This window comes from Nannospalax galili, unplaced genomic scaffold (genome assembly GCF_000622305.1).
Source record: "Nannospalax galili isolate Female #2095 unplaced genomic scaffold, S.galili_v1.0 scaffold713, whole genome shotgun sequence".
Lineage (NCBI taxonomy): Eukaryota > Metazoa > Chordata > Mammalia > Rodentia > Spalacidae > Nannospalax > Nannospalax galili.
In genome coordinates this window covers 1,001,559-1,017,418 of record NW_008333780.1, presented here as the reverse complement: position 1 = coordinate 1,017,418, position 15,860 = coordinate 1,001,559, and the positions used below count along the sequence as shown (strand labels likewise).

The following is a 15,860-nucleotide window of genomic DNA, read 5'->3' as shown; positions in this document are numbered from 1 at the left end:
TACTGACCTCTGCCTGGTGGACACTTTCTACCTTGTGTGCGTACCCATCCACAGGAGTAGCCATGGGCTCTAGGACACTGGGCCTCTAGCCAAACACCTGGCTTTCCCTGCCTGTCAGAACTCAATCTCACTGCTAACTTTAAGCTTTGTGACTTCTACTCCCATTATTTTTATGTCAAGTGTCACAAGAAACCCTAGATTCTGATGGCATTCTTCATCTCACAATAATTATATCTTTGGGTTTTTTTTAAATTTTTTAAAATGTTATGTGTATGAGTGTATTGCCTGTATGTAGGTAGATGCACCAGTGTCATGCAGTGCCAACAGAGATCAGAAGAGGTGGTCAGATACCCTGGAACTGGAGTTATAGATGGTTGTTGGCCACCGTGTAGGTGCCGAGAATCGAACTTGGGTCCTCTGCAAGAGCAGCCAGTGCTCTTAACCACTGAGCCAGCTCTCCAGCCCTGGGTTTGTTGTGTGTGTGGGGGGGGTGTAAATTTTTTATTGAATTTTTGTGTATTTCATACAGAACATCTTAATCAATCTTAATCATCTGTATACCCCCGTCCCCATTGGCATCCTCCCATAGCTTCCCATCACACTGGAATTCATATACTGTGTCATTTGTGTTAAGGCCTATCATGTCAAGTTAGTGTCCACAGATGTCCCTCAGTACAAATTTATCTACTGGGGTCTAGGCAACCTGTCTAGAGTCCTTCCCTTTAAGATTAGCTCTTCTTTACCCAGCAGTAATCAGTTGCCAATAATTCTTCAACTAAGATTGGGGTTTGTTGCCCATTTCCACAGTTCTGTACTGGGGTTTTATCAGTTTGAGTTTGCATAAGTCTTGTGCATGCTGACACCATTGCTGTAGGTTTATATGAGCAAGGTCCCAGGAGACTGTAGTATTCTATTTCCATATAGTTGTTCACCTCCTGCCTGACTCTTACTATCTTTCCACCCCCTCTTCTGCAGTGGTCCCTAAGCCCTGGGTGGGTGGAGTTTAATATAAAAGTCCTGTCCAAGGACCCACACTCTACAGATTCTTACTCTCCACGCTTTGGCCATTTATGACCTTTTGTGTTCCTGGCCCTCTGTTGAATGAGAGAGCTTCATTGATGAGAATTGAGAAATGCATTAGTGTTCTCTTTACCCCTTGTTCTATGTTCCCTGAGCCTTAGGTGTAGAGGTTGCATTGTGGAGGTGCCACTTAGATTTGGGCAACTCACAGACAATGTGTGTGACCAGTTGTGGAACTCTGTAATAGTCTCCATCTGTTGCAAAAGAAGCTTCTTTGATGAGTGGTGACTGGGATACTTGTCTGTAAATAAAAGGATCCATATTTTGCACACAGTAAGAAATCACATTTGTATAGGGATATGACAGCCTTAGGGGTTTTCTCTAAGATCTATGACCTTTCCAGTCATGTGTATTTGGCTGTGTTTACAGGACCACACATGAGTTTCCTCTCATTGAGTGGACTTTAAATCTGATTAGGTAACTGTTGTTTTTACCCCCAAGGTAAAAGTACTACTACTGCACCAGTGTCATTTGCTGTGCTGGTCATTGATGTGATTATTAGGGCTTGTACCTGGGGTTGGACCATCCATTGATGTTCTCCCTTAGCAGCTTGTGTAGTGCTCTCCAAAGCCATGAGAACTAGCCTTCAGGAGACGTTTCCAGGTCAGTTCCAGCTCCATTGCTCCAAATCCTATGTCCAAAGTATGTTCTGTCTTCAGGAATAGGGTCTTACCTTCAAGTTCTGGGAGGCAATCATGGGCTGTGGCAATAGTCTGTGTAATTTTGGGAGTCTCCAGGACTACTCTGGCCAGCAACTCAAAAGAAGGTTTTTCTTATTGATTTTTCCTGTTTCTTGTTATGTAGCCTTCAGCTATATGCATGGACTCATATGGAGATATTATATGTGTAAATTATCAATAAATTTTTGGACCAATATGATTCCCTCTGGCTTTTTACACTAGCTAGGCACTATTTGTCTTTCTCTCCCTGTGTAACCCTCCCCTTTATCCCCCTTTGTTACTTAGCTCAGTCCTTACTATTCTTTGCCTCTATCCATTTTCTTGGTTTTCTAATCTTGTGGGTTTAAACACAACCTCTATGTTGATATCCAAATGTTTACTTTCAGCCCAGATTCCTGTCTTGATTTGTAGACTGCCCATGTGTCATGTCTTAGCATGTTCTCTTCTGACCTTTTTAAAAAGATTTATTATTTTATGTATATGAGTGTTTACCTACATGCATGTATGTGCATCACATGTCTTGCAGAGGCCAGAAGAAGGCATTAGATCCTTGGAACTGGAGTTACAGACTGATGGTTTTGAGCTGCCATGTTGGCACTGGGAACTGAACCCAGGACCTCTGTAAGAGCAGCGAATACTTAACCACTGAGCCATCTCTCCAGCCCTCTTCACCCCTTTGAACTCTCCAAACATGGTCCTTTTGCATCCTTCCTTATCTAAATTAATAGACAGTGTCATTATCTTTCCAGTTACACAGAACTGGAGTCTTTTTCAAGCTAGACAAACTAAGCAAGTGCTGTACTGCTGTACTACCTAGCTGTAGCTCCAGACCTTGAAGTCATCTTTGAATTTTTTTCTTTTGTCCCCTGATAGATAGTTCAGCCTATGGAAATTCTGCTAGCTGTACCTCCCCAAAATATCTAAAACATCTAACTGCCCCCTTAGTCCTTGCACTGATCTAGTCTTTGGCCTAGATTTGTGCAGTGGCCTCTTGTCTGGTCTTCCCCTTGGCCCCCTTGCCCCAGTTCTGAGCACAACAGTCTAACTATTCTGTTAAAACTTAATCATAACTGGGTGTGGTGGTACACACCTTTAATCCCAGCACTGGGGAGGCAGAGAGAGGCAGGTGATCTCTGTGAGTTTGAGGCCAGCCTGGTCTAGATAGCAAGTTCCAGGTCAGCTGGGGCTACAGGGAGACCTTGTCTCAAAACAAGTCATAACATGACATTCCTCTGCTCAGACCTTCCAAAATTTTTTCACTCCAGTCGGCATAAGAATTGATGTTTACACCACTTGTGCTAACCCATTATCAGCCACTCCTCTCCAGTTATACTGCCCTTAATGTGCCTTGAAAAGGCCAAGCTGCAGCTTGGCCTCTGCTGGTATCGCACCAGCTCGTCTCAAGGTCCATGAGGTTCTTCTCTAGACCACTCAGTAGTTTTGCCCTTACTTCTCTTAGTAAAGTTTTCTCTACCATTTGAAATTGTACATACCAGTACTCCTCAGTTTCTGTGCTTAATTTTTTCCTTTAGCACTTACCACTGTATAACAATTTTATGTATTTTGCTTTTTTGTTGTTTATTAGTTTTGTTTCCTCCCAAGCCTGCACAGACAAGCATATATGCTCTAAGGGAGCAAGGATTTGTTTGTTTACTATTGAATAAACCAAATCTAATATGTGTGTGACACATATTAGATGCTCAGTAAGTTTCTAAATGAATGGATATTAATAATATAACTTTTTTAGCCTTTTCGGAGAGGGTCTCTCTATAGCTCTGACTGGCCTGGAACTTGCTATATACACCAGGCTAGCCTTGAACTCACAGAGGTCCGCCTGCCTCTGCCTTTTGAGTGCTGGGATTAAAGGGGTGCACAACTGTGCCCAGCGCAATAATATTTTTATAAATGAATGAGTGAAGGCTCATAGTTAACAATATTCTTGACCCATTGGATTGGAAGCTAGGGTCTAGCTTCCAGTGGATTCTAGACAACTGGGAGGATGTAGCTTTATATTTCCCTAAATAATTCCAAGAAAGGCTGCTCCTGGTGAGCTCCACTATTGTTCAGCTCTGTTTCTTTCTCATTTCCTCTTTTGTTTCTTTACTTATCCTATTCCTGTTGTCCATAATGTTCTTTTACTATGCTGAGTTCTAAAACTAATTCAAATTCTGTCCCTTATATAATATCCTCTAGACTTCCCCATCCTTTAGCCATTTCGCTCTGCCTCCTGTTTTCCTAGCTAGTCTTCAGTCCTGTAACATTTCTAGCTAATGTGTATGAATGCCATCGTACTCTAAAGTCTGAACCCTTCACATTTCATTTTTCTTTGTATCTCTTTAGTACTGTTCAAATTTCTGCAATAGATCGTCCTACGAAAGCACCTGTTAGTTGCTTTATTGATGTTTCTAGAGTTAAATCATTACAACTTGTTTTATTAGAAACTTAATATACATGACACTACAACAAGTGAACCAAGTTTTTTTCTAAAGCATCATGCTAACAACTTTTGCTCTCAGTACAATAAACCTTCCAAACTTGTCCCTATTATATGATTACTAATTAATTTAGTCAGCAAATATTTATTGAGTACCTGCCACAAATGAGGCACTAAACACATCATTCAAATTGTAGCTATTCCTCAAGGCCTTGCTGAAACTTCTCTACAAATCTTTTCCAGCTCAAATCTTTCAAAAGGCCTCTTACTCCTTGATGTGAGAGGTCAGAGAGGAAAATGAAATGCATGCTGTGTCACTTCCAAGATGGATTAGCTGTCACTAGTCCCTCCTTCCTGCAGGACACCTTTCATAGAACTAAGTTCCTTTAACTGGCTTTTCTTATTTTCTTAAATTCCGAGGATGGGAACCACAGGGCAGTAAAGCTCCTGCGTTGCTCTCCTTGGCACATGTGCTTGGTGTGTTGGCCCTGTGCAGTGCTTAGATCCATTGGCTTAGGGTTGGTGCTCCATAAATGGGAACTATGCTGTGCATTTTTATTACTGTAATGTTTTCTTTTATCAGTATGTCATTCAAATTAATTTGTGAGCTCTTAGAAAGATCCGTTAGGACCCTTTATCTCCTAAGAGTTAGTGAATCAGTTGAATTATTTGCTGTTGATTTTTAAGATAGCCTTAAGGTTCAATAGAGTAAACAAGGTAAGAGAGAAATACAGCCTTGTTTAACAAACAAGTGCTTGTGTGCTTGATGCTATTCTAAGCATTTTATAATATTAATTCACGTAGCTCATAACTATGAAATAGTTACTGGTTTTTGTTGGTTTTTAATTTATTTTTTATTTTATTTTATTTTATTTTATTGTCTTTTTGAAGCAGGGTCTCCCTGTAGCCCGTCCTGGAACTCACTATGTAGACCAGGCTGGCCTTGAACTCACAGAGATCCACCTGCCTCTGCCTCCCAAGTGTTGGGACTACAGGCGTGAGCTACTATGCCTGTTAATTTAATTTTTTATATTTAATTATGTGTATATGTGTGTCTAGATATGGGTTTGTGCACATGAATTCAGATGCCCCTGGAGATCAAAGGTGTTATATCCCCTAGAGCTGGAGTTGTAGGTAGTTGTGAACTGCCTGATGTGGGTGCTCGGAATGGAACTCGGGTCCTCTGCAAGAGCAGTATTTTACCTACCAGTACTCCTCCATGCTATTAAGTGCTGATCCATCTCTCTAGCCCTGTTTGTTTTTATTAGTTAACCTATTATTGGAAAATTTCATACATGTATATAATGAATTATGATTACTCTCATCCCCCACCCTTTTTGTCTCCCTTCTACCTTATCAACTCCCCATTCTTCCCTAAACGGTTCCCACATTTATGTCTTTTTGTTTTGTTTTGTTTTGTTTTGTTTTGTTTTGTGATACAGAGTCCATCCATATAACCATGGGTTGGAACTATCTGTTGGAACCTGGTGGTTTTTGTTTTTTTGAGACAATCTCATGTATCCCAGGCTGGTCTTGGACTCCTGATCCTTCAGCCTCTACCTTCTGTATGCAGGGATTATAGCCATATACCACCTTGCCCAGCTACCTTTTCATCCCATTTTACAGAGAAGGAAACTGAGACACAGAGGTCAAGTAAGTGGATTAAGGGCACACAGTCCCTTAGTTACTAGTAAAGCCAAGATTCAAATTCAGATACAGGCAGTCTGACTTAATCTTTGCCATTAATCATTATTCAGGGCTGAAGGAGGATGATGGCATATAAAAAACCAGAGAGAATATGCTATGACATTTCAGAGAAGGGAATGCTCATGTTATATCTGACTGGGAGTCAAAGAAGGTGTCACAGGAGTTGGAATGCTTACTAAGGCATGATTTGGGGCCAGATTTTTCATGTTTGGGGAGAATAAGGTGAAATAAAATAATAGTGTAGGCAAAGGCTCAGACATGTGAAATTATAGGGCCTCAAGACACAGTCCTGACTCACACACTCAGGGAAGAGCCTACCAGCCCTTATTAACACCTCTAGGATGAGTGCATACACTATAGTAGCCTGAAGCTGCAGGAAGCTGGCCCACTTGAGGTCTGTGAGAAAGGTAGACCTAAGATGCTGTGGGGAGCTGGGCATGCTGGCACACACGCCTTTAGTCTAGCACTTGGGAGGCAGAGGCAGGCAGAACTCTGTGAGTTCAATAATAATGAGGGGGGGCGGAGGCAGAGGAGGAGGAGCTGCTATGGGGACTAGGGAAATGTTCAGCAGGTAAGAGCATTTGCTGTGCCAGCATGAGGCTCCAAGTTTAAATCCCCAGAACCTATGTCAGAAGCCTGGTGATCATGAACACACCTGTAACTCTGGCACTGTGGGGAGACTGAGACAGAAGGATCTCTGAGGCTTGCTGGCTCCAGGTTCAGTGAGAGACCCTGCCTCAAGGAAGTAAGATAGAGGGTGATAGAGCAGGACTTCTGAATTCATCCTTTGGCCTCCATTCTCACTAACATACATGTACATGCACACACACCCAAAACACACACACACACACACACACACACACACACACACACACACACACAGAACATGCCACTCCCCTTTCAAGAAGAGCTAGAGAGAACTCTCTTCTTTTTACTCCTTGTACTTCCAAAGGCAGCTGCTCTGGAGTTGCCCTCAGAAATTCGCCTAGGATTCTTGTACTCGCCAAGTCTGCTCAAACCACTGTGGTCTGACCTGGAAATAGGGACTGAACATGGACCAGCAGTGTTTCTAGTCAGTATGCGAAAGACATAGGCTTCATTAGGTTGGACTTACGTGACCTTCCTTGAATGGATTACTTAAGACCATCGACCCAGTAAAAGAGATCAGGTTAACTCTTTATACAAAGCCTTCCCCCCAAAAGACTTTCTGGTGGTAGGAGTCTTCCTGTGAGAATATGCCTCTTGCAAAGATCCCTTCCATCCCTCTTCAGAAGAGAAGAGGAAACACAAGAAGAAGCACCTGGTGCAGAGCCCCAGTTCCTGCGTCACAGAAGTGAAATGCACAGGATGCTATAAAATCACCACAATCTTCAGCCATGTACAAACAGTAGTCTTGTGTGTTGGCTACTCCACTGTCCTCTGTCAGCCTACAGACAGAAAAGCAAGGCTTACATAAGGGTGGAAGGAGGAAGCAGCACTTAAAGCACCCTGAATCAAGATGAGTGGAAAGCATCCCAATAAACACATTTTTGTATTAAACAAAAAGAAGCTGGAGTAGAGGAGGGACCTTAAGGCTCCACCCCTATTGGAGGAGTTTTGACAGTTAATGGCTACTGAGGGAGGAAGGGATGTGGCCACTGGTAGGTTGCTCTTGCCCCAGTGGATGACCACATACCCGTGTGCATATGGGCAGCACCAATTGGACTCAGAGTTATTAATAACAAAAATGAAGAGAGGACACAAAGTCCTGGGGGGAGTTGGAGGGAGGTAGTGGTAGATGGATGTGGTCAAATGCATTGTATAAATGTATGAAACTTCCAATAAAAATATTTTTTAAAGGAGCTTGAAAAATACAAGAACATCTATGAGGACAAGCTTCTTGGCAAATTCTCAGAAGAGGAACTCACAGTTGGAAAATATTCTAGGTGATTCTTAGAGTGCAGTGCTGCCTGCTGGGGTCCAATAGAAAGACCAGACCAGGAACAGCCACTGGCCCATTTGATCTTGAGCATCTCATATACCTGGAGAAGGAGGTTTTCAAACAGAAACGCAGGGAAGACCTTGTACCCTTCACTAGAGAAAAGAAAGTGAGAGCCTTTCTCCTCAAAGACAGACCTTTAAGGAATGGAAAGATGACTCATTGCTTTTGCACAGGACCTGAATTCAGTTCCCAGTACCCACATGGCTGCTCACAACTGTCTATAATTCCAATTCCAGGGGATCTTATGCCTTCTTCTGGCTTCCACCAGCACCAGGCATTCACATAGTACACATACACACATGCAGGCATTCACATAGTACACATACACACATGCAGGCATTCACATAGTACACATACACACATGCAGGCATTCACATAGTACACATACACACATGCAGGCATTCACATAGTACACATACACACATGCAGGCATTCACATAGTACACATACACACATGCAGGCAAAAACTCGTATACATAAAATAGAAATAAATCTTTTTTTTAAAGAAAAGCCTGTAGAAACAGAAGGAAAAGTGACCCTGGCCCAGAACAGGAAGGTTTCACCAGAACTTCTGACCCAATTTGCTCAGTAATCCAAAACTGATGAACAAACAGCAGACAACAAAGGTGGCAAGCAATTTATATGACTATGATCAAAGATAGAAAACGGAAGCCAGTGTTTGAGGACCCGCTCAGCCTCACAAATGTGAAAGTAAGTCTGCAGCAAGTGAAAGCTAATGACCACAGTCTGCAACAGCAGCTTCATCAACATTCCATCTATGACTCTGACAGAATTTGCAAAGGCTGTGCAAACCAACATCATGTAAAGAAGTTCAGCCTGGCTTTACCCATAGCAGTGACCCTGTGGTCATTGCTTTTGCAGACAGACTGAAAGTAAACAAGCCTTGAAAAGAATCCAATTTTTGCACCAGAATTGGAATCCTGGTCTTGGTGGAGGTTCTGGGAGGAAATGACCCCTTGACAGAGATCAGGATTGACAATTAGGGGTAGCAGTTGAGAACATTCATGGAGATGGAAACTGCCCAGATACTGGAGGACAACCTAAAAATCCTCAAGTTTGGGTACCGCTTGACCAAGCAAAGGCCAAGGACAAGAGTACAAGGTGCCATCACAAAGAAGAATGACCTGGCTTTCACTGGAAGAGGTGAAGTTTCACTGTGCAGTCATTTAAAGCCACACAAAGTCTTCCCGTGCTCCATGGAACTCTGTGTGTGTGTGTGTGTGTGTGTGTGTGTGCACGCGCACACATGTAGAGGCCAGAAGTCAACAAGCTCTACTGCTCTCAGTGAACCTGGAGCTCACTATTTCAGCCAGCAACTCCTTGAGACCTACCTGTCTCTATCTTCCTAGCACTTGGGTTACAGGCAGGCATCACCACACCCAGGTTTTAGATAGTTCTGGGGATCTACACAGCAAGCACTTTACTCTTAGAGCCATCACCCCAGCCCTCACGGGACCATTTTATCAAAGGTTTTTCATTTCTGTTAACCGTATAACTAATAATTTGTTAATTACTGTTCCCACTAGTTATTTATCTGAGATTCTTAAATGTGTGCATGTTCAGTTGTTCATGAACACCTCTGGCAACTAGCACAAGTTGGCTGATGCAGACCTTAGACAATGGCAACAATGGAAATGATTCTAAACACTTCCAGAATATGTTGTCTTGCTTTCTTACGTGAACTTTTTTTTTAAAATCACTCTAAAGGATTTAATGTATAATATGTGTTGTGATTACAACAGAGGCCTATCTGTGTTTACATGCATTGCTTTGAGTTAGGCTAAGTATATTAGAAGTGTTCTGTTTACATAAGAGAAAGTTCTATTGCCAGTCTTTGACAGGGTAAGAAAATGTGACCAGGGGCTGGAGAGGTGGTTCAGCAGTTAACAGCACTGGCTGCTCTTGCAGAGGACCTGTGTTCTATTCCCATCACCCACATGATGGCTAACAACCTTCCATAACTACAGTTCCAGGGGATCTGATGCCTTCTTCTGACCTCTGTGTACATTGCATGACAGGGATGCACTCACATACGTGCAGGCAATACACTTATACACATAAAATAAAAATAATAAATAAAATATTTTAAAAAAGAAAATGTGACCAATTTAGCACTAATTCTCCCTTAGTTCCAAGAAAACTACTGAATGTGGTTTGGTGGTAGGAGTTGGTTGGTCCTAAAGCCAGGTATGATATAGTATATTCCTGTACTCTTGCCACTTGGGAGACTGAGGCAGAAGGATCAAGAGTTCAGAGTCAATGTGGATGATGTAGTGAAACCTTACCTAAAAAAGAAAAAGGAGGGAGCATTAGTCTTACATATAAGACATATGGATACAGTTAGGAAGGGAGGCAAGACAGGAAAGCTGGATTGGGGCTAGAACATACTAAACTTGTGAGTCAAAGTGGAGAAAATGTGACATACAGCTGTGCATGGATAAAGTGGAAACAGTTATCGAATTAATCAGAATTTATTAAGATTATAGAAAATCCTAGCCGTGTGTGGTGTTACACACCTTTGATCCCAGCACGCGGGAGGCAGAGTCAGACGGATCTCTTTGAGTTCAAGGCCAGCCAGGGCTGCAAAGAGACCCTGTCTCAAAAAGACCAAAAAGAAAAAAAGATTGTGGAAAATCCAAGCATAAGGTTATGTCTAGAAAATAAGTTATTGGTTCTTTTTTTTAATTTTTGTTTTTTTATTTTATGTGTATGCATGTATTGCCTGCATGCAGGTAAGTGCACCATGTCGTGCAATGCCTGTGGAAGACAGAAGAGGCTGTCGGATCCCCTGGAACTGGAGTTACGGACAGTTGTTAGCTGCCATGTGGGTGCTGGGATTCAAACCCAGGTCTTCTGCAAGAACAACCAGAGTTCTTAACTGTTGAGTCACCTCTCCAGCCCCAAGTTACTGGTTCTTCAACTGTGAAGAAAGGGATAAATACAAGAGATACAGAAATCTCTCTTTTAAAAAAATTTTTTAAATATTTTTTATTTTATATATATGAATGTATTGCCTATATATTTGTAAGTTCACCTGTGTTGTTTAATGTCTGTGGAGGTCAGAAGAGGGTGTTGGATTCCCCTAGAACTGGAGTTACAGGTGGTTGTTAGCCACCATGTGGGTGCTGGGAATTGAACCTGGTTCTCTGCAAAAGGAGCCAGTGTTCTTTTTTGGGGGGTCATTTTGAAACAGGGTCTCCCTGTAGCCCCAGCTGGCCTGGAACTCACTATGTAGTCCAGGCTGGCCTCAAACTCACTGAGATCCGTGTGCCTCTCTCCTTCTCCTCCCAAGTGCTGGGATTAAAGGTGCACCACCACGCCTGGCCCAGCCAGTGTTCTTAACTGCTGAGCCATCTCTCTAACCCCAAGATAAGGAAATCTCTTGTAAATAAGCATTATTTTAAAGGGAAATAAAATATGTTAATTTAGCTCTGAAAGAATATAAAGTTTATCTTACTGGACTTGAAGCTAACATCCAGGGAAATTATTTCCTTCAAGGCCAGATAATTTATTCAGAATGTCTGAATTGGACATGCTTCTTAGTTTGCTTAGTATAGTTACAATTAGAAACCATGGTAGTAGCTTAATGCTTTGGAAGATGTGAGAGATGTAACATTCTTTAAATTGCTGCATGTAATCATCTCCCTTTCATGTCGTACAAATTTAAATTGCAAATGGAAAATTAATCTCAGTTGATTTTAGCTAAGCAGAAATCTAGCTGACTCAAATTGTTTGCAGAAGCATTTAAAAGTAACCTTTGGGCCAGTAAATTTGCTGCCAATTCTGACAACCAGGACCCATATACTAGAAGGAGAGAATCTACTCCTACAAATTGTTTTCTGATCACCACACAAGTACCATGCACAGACACACACATGCACACGTAATAGTTTTTAACTATTTTGTAAATTATAGTAATAATTAAAAAAATAGCCTTTGAGGGGCTGGAGAGATGGCTCAGAGGTTAAAATCATGGGCTGATCTTGCAGAAATTCCCAACACCCACATGACAGCTAAAAACCACCCATAACTCCAGTTCCAGGGGATTTGACGCCCTCTTCTGGCCTCCATGGGTATTGCATGCATGTGGTGCACTTACATACTTGTAGGCAAAACACTTGTATGCATAAAATAAAAATAAATACATAAATAAATATTTTAAAAGTAGCCTTTGAGGGCTGGTGAGTGTTTCTCACATGAAAGAAGCCTTGAGTTTAGTCTAGCACCACATAAACTGGGCATCCCCATTAGGAGACAGAGGCAGGAAGATTAGAAGTTCCAGATCATCCTTGGCCACATACCACATTTGAAACCACTCTGAGCAACATGAGACCCTATGTCCTTCAGTCAGTGTAACCTTTGAAAAAAAGGAACTGTTAAAACACAGGCCTACCCTTTAAGACAGTGGTCACTTTGAAGAGGCCACAGCTCATAGTCTGAAGAAATCAGGCCATGTTCCCTGCAGGTCTCTCCCTGGGACAGAGTTAAGAAGCTGTCTTATCCTATGGCTCAAGACTTCTAATTATGGTCTTAATCAGTACTAACTTTTCTATACTTTTTGTCATTTATGCTATGTTGAACTAAATCATGGGTATAAAACTTCCCACCACCCCCTGAAAGTTTATAAAAGGTTTCTCTTTGTTCAAGGGATTCTTTCTTCTTCCCTCTCATGGTCCTTCTCCCCCCATAACCTGCCGTGTCTCTTTTTCTCACTCTTTTTTATTTTTGGTATGTTATTTTGAGACAGGGTCTCCCTGTAGCCCCAGATGACCTGGAACTCACTATGTAGACCAGGCTGGCCTTGAACTCACAGAGATTCAAGGTGTGCACCTTGATTCAGATTAAAGGTGTGCACCACAGCACCCAATCTTATTCTACTATTAGTGAAACTTCTCACCAGGTTTTAAAGGGTGCCTCACCTTCCCCTTTAATACCCTGTTATGTGGTTTTTAATATGTTATACCTTTCCTTTCTAATGCCTCTCCCACTTTAAGGCCCCATCATGGCCTCAAGACCCTTTCCTCTAATAAGCCTCATTCCTAAAGGGTACTTACTTGTCAGCTTCCTTTCACAAACCAACCATGTACCTCTTTTTCTATTTTTTCCTGTATTTAACAAGAAATGGTTTAGATTAGCAAGGTTGATAAATCTCAGCCTAAGTAGTAATCCATTATGGTGTAGAAGACTCTTTTCCAAAAGTTAGAAACAGCTGGGCATAGTGGCACCCTTTAATCCCAGCACTCAGGAGGCAGAGGCAGGTGAATCTCTGTGAGTTCAAGGCCAGCCTGGTCTGCATGATGAGTTCCAGGACAGCTGGGGCTACAGGGAGACCCTGTCTTAAAAAAGAAAGACAAAAAAGTTACAAAACAAAGCCAGGAGAGGATGATGACACAGAGTCATAAATAAATTTAATCAAGGAGCTGAAAGATTTATATTATGAAACTATAAAATATTGCAGAAATAAATTGAGGAATACCTAAATAAATGGGATACCTATCTATGTATAGTTCATGGATGCAAAGCCTTGGTGTTTATCAGATATCATTACCACTCAAAGTGAGTCAGTACAAATTGAAAAAAAAATTTTTTGTCTTTTTTTAAATTATTTATTATTTTTAGTTTATGTGTGTGAGTGTTGTGCCTGCATGTAGGTGCAATGCCCGAGAGGACAGAAGAGGCTGTCAGATCCCCTGGAACTGGGGTTACTGACAGTTGTTAGCTGCCATGTGGGTGCTGGGATTCAAACTTGGGTCTTCTGCAAGAAGAGTCACTGTCCTTAACCGCTGAGCCATCTCTCCAGCCCAACTTTTTGTCTTTTTAAGACAGGGTCGCCCTGTAGCCCCAGCTGACTGGGAATTTACTATGTAGACCAGGCTTGTCTTGAACTCACAGAAACATATCTGCCTCTGCCTCCCAAGTGCTGGGATTAAAGGTGTGCGCCACCATGCCCAGCCTGTTTTTATTTTTCAAAAACTTTTATTTATTAGTTTTTATTGTATATGTATGAGTGTTTTGCCTGCATGTAAGTGCTCCTGTGTTGTACTACCTTCAGAGGCCAGAAAAGGGTGTCCAGTCCCCTGGAACTGGAATTACAGATGGTTGTTAGTGCCACGTGAATGCTAGGAACCAAACCCAGATTGTCTGCAAGAGCAGCCAGTGTTCTTAACCGCTGAGCCATCTCTCCAGCTCCAACAGTCTTTTTTTCAAGAAATGGAAAAAAAAAAAGTACTTAAGAAAATGTCTGAGATGGGTCCAAGTTGGTGCTTGGACATTGACCACTGCAGAAGCAGTTTTCAGAAAACTCATAACTAATGAAAATGTTCCATATAATTGGAGACAGATGGTGTGGCTATATCCACCTATGAAGTGGGGAACACCCTATGGAGGGCAGAACTGCATGAGAAAGCATGACATCCCCATGAGTCATGTTGTCCAGCAAGTTACCAAAGAAGACTTTGCCACATTCAATTATAGACTGAGTGTGGATGAAATCAATCTGAGAGATCTGAATAGGAAAAGTAATGAAGTTAAAAACAGCAAAGCGAGCTGGATGTGGTGGCACATACCTTTAATCCCAGCAATCAGGAGGCAGAGGTAGGCAGATCTCTGTGAGATAGAGGCCAGCTTGGTCTATATAGTGAGTTCCAGTCCAGCTGGAGCTACAAAAAAAAAGAGCAACACCAACAACAAAATATCCCCAGAACTACAAAGCTAAAATTGAGAGCTATGTTCAACAGGAACAGCTCTTTATGGAGAGCCCCATTATGACAATGACTCCACCTTGAGTACCATCAGTGCCTCAGGTGCTGCAAGGCCTTCTTGAAAAAGATTCACTAGCCCACCACCATCTGGCAACTCACTCACAGTGTAAGGGTAGTGGTGATCTTGCCCCCATCCCCACCTGTTGTTTCCACTGATTTACTGTTTATCTTAAAAATAATTATAGATAGAAATCATTTGTATTTTCAAAAGAAAAGAAATGTTTGAGTAAGACAGTTTGAGGTACAGTTAAGATTTCTTAGGCAAGTTGAAACTCTCACCTTGCCCTAATTACAAAATAGTGGTTCAAGAAAATATGCAGGTCCAGGTCAGCCTCTGAGCCCAGCAAGACCTAGGTACTGTGATCTACCTGGAATGAGTGTGTGGCTGGCACCCACTGGTGCTCTCTGCTCCCCTTACACCTCTGTGCCTTAGGCTCTTATAGTGACAGTAGCCCCATACATAGCAGCCCTCTTCTTAATATGGGAAAAGGCTTAACTCAGATACACTCAGGGTGCACACTTGGATAGTTGAAAGAGGAGAAGCTGGATATAAGAGTACATGTCTGTGATCCCAGCAAGGGAGTGCTTGTGGGGCAGGGATCATGAATTCCAGGCTAGTCTGGGCTGTATAGTGAGACCTGTCTCAAAAACAAACCATAGTAAAAAAAAATAGGAGTAACATATTGATAGGATTAATATTTTATATTCTTGCTTGGTTTTTGTCTAGCTTTCTGAGTGTTTTTGTTTCTGTTTGAGCCACTTTGTCTTTAAAAAGTTGGGAAAGGTTCTATTATGTTGTTTTGCTTAAATAGTAGTATGTTCTAAGTGTTCTTTCATCAGCATTTTTAAATGTTGCAGACAGGGACTGGAGAGATCACTCAGTGGTTAGAGCACTGGCTGGCTGCTCTTGCAGAGGACCCTATTTGATTTGCAACACCCCCATGATGGCTAACAACCATCCATAACTCCAGTTCCAGGGGAATTGAAGGCCCTCTTCTGACCTCTGTGGGCATTGTACAGCACGGGTGCACTCACATACATGCAGGCAATACACTCATATATATAAAAGAAGAAGAAAAAGAAAAGTTGCAGGCAAACATAAAGTGCACTTTCAGATGGATGACCTCAAATTCTTAAAGATATTTGTCAGAAAAGATTATAAAATAAACTGAGGAGTTATCAAATAGAACTGAGAT

General features: G+C 41.9%; 1 protein-coding gene and 1 pseudogene across 4 annotated transcripts in view; both read left to right on the top strand.

Annotated features, from left to right (window-relative positions):
- Zfyve9 (zinc finger FYVE-type containing 9) overlaps positions 1-15,860 on the top strand; it is a 287,358-nt gene that overhangs the window by 230,057 nt on the left and 41,441 nt on the right. The gene's annotated exons all lie outside the window — the stretch shown is intronic.
- LOC103730267 lies at positions 6,547-14,726 on the top strand (annotated as a pseudogene).